This window comes from Mandrillus leucophaeus, unplaced genomic scaffold (genome assembly GCF_000951045.1).
Source record: "Mandrillus leucophaeus isolate KB7577 unplaced genomic scaffold, Mleu.le_1.0 Scaffold279, whole genome shotgun sequence".
NCBI lineage: Eukaryota > Metazoa > Chordata > Mammalia > Primates > Cercopithecidae > Mandrillus > Mandrillus leucophaeus.
The window spans coordinates 2,268,489-2,270,131 of NW_012102909.1; positions in this window are offsets into that span (position 1 = coordinate 2,268,489).

The following is a 1,643-nucleotide window of genomic DNA, read 5'->3' on the forward strand; positions in this document are numbered from 1 at the left end:
TGCATTCTAGGATATTTTCTAACTTTATCTTCTTAACATTCTACTGAGTTTTTCATTTTTGCTATTGTATTTTTAATTTAAAAGAGCTGTATTTGGTTCTATGAGTGTTCCTTTTTTAGAGTATTTATTTGTTTACTTATTGAGATAGTGTCTCGCTATGTCACCCAGGCTAGAGTGCAGTGTCTGTTCACAGGTGTGGTCATAGCACGCTATAGCCTCAAACTCCTGGGCTCAAGTGGTCCTCCTGCCTCAGCCTACCAAGTAGCAGGGGCTACAGGCTCATGTCATCGCGCCCAGCTTTTCTGTTCTGTTTGATCTTTCTCAGAGAAGATCAATAATAGATTTCTCAGTTTTCTTCTCCCCATATACTCTTTTTCTTCCTTGTCTCATTTTTCCTGTTAGCATGTTTTGGGCTCTGTCTTTAATGTCAGATCTTTCCCTTACATTGTGATGACTTTCAGCTGCCTGCTCTTACTTAAGTGTGCCAGATTTAGCAACAAAAAGAAAGAAAAAAAAAGACAGGACATCTGGTTAAATTTGAATTTTAGATAAACAATGAATAATTTTTAGTATAAGTATGTCTCATGCAATATTTTGGACATACTTATAGTACATGAGTATTTTATATTTTAGTAAAACATTACTTGGTGTTTCACTGAAAATCAAATTTAACTAAGTGTCCTGTATTTTATCTCACAACCCTAAGAGTGAGATCTGCAAAGCTGCCTGGAAGCCCTGAGTGCGTGTGTAAGTGGGTGGGGCTTGACAAGGGTGAGTTGACTAACAGGTTCCTCCAGTTTCATTGCGCAAATTATTACATTTTTTCAGGTCTTTCCTCTTAGATTCCCCAGAGAAGAGTATTCCAAACTCCCCATCCTAGTGAGTTTGGTCCTGGCTGCCAGAGTTCTAGGAGCCAAGTGGGAAGAATACCAAGCAGCTCAGTAGACATCATCTTAAGTTTCATGTGGCTCTTCAATTTCAGTACAGTAGCCCTAGTCTTGTGTTCATCTCTTGGCCTTGATGAAAGATGGCTGCAAATTCTTTGCACCCTCCCACCCCTCCCCACTCAGAGATGGAGCCTAATCCCCTTCCCTCGAATCTAGGCTGGCCCTAGTGACAGGCATGACTTATAGAATGCAACAGAAATAACATTCATCAGCTTCCAAGCTTGCATAATAAGAAGCCTTGTAACTTCTGCATGGATGTCTTGGAGTATCATTTCTGGAAACCCTGAGCCTCCATGAAGGAAATCTGACTCTGAGCCTGCCATGTGAAGAGGGCATGTGTAGATGCTCTAGCTGACAGTGCCAGTCGAGACCAACCTTCCAGCTCTTCTTATCATGGTACCCAATATGTGAGTTCTCCAGACTGGCCCATCTGCCAGCTGGATAACACCAAGTGACCTTTTTTGATGCCAGGTGGAACAGAAGAATTGCTCGGTTCAAATTCAGACCCAGAAAATCATGAGATATAATGGTCATTGTTTTAAGTCATCTTCAAGTGTTGGGGTGGTTTTTAGGCAACCTTAGACAACCAGAACACCTCGACTACATTTGGTGTCCCCATTCCAGAGAGCCCTGCATGATTCTTCAGAGGGCATGCGTCCAATCATCCGCCCTGGCGGAAGAGGAGCAGTGGCCACT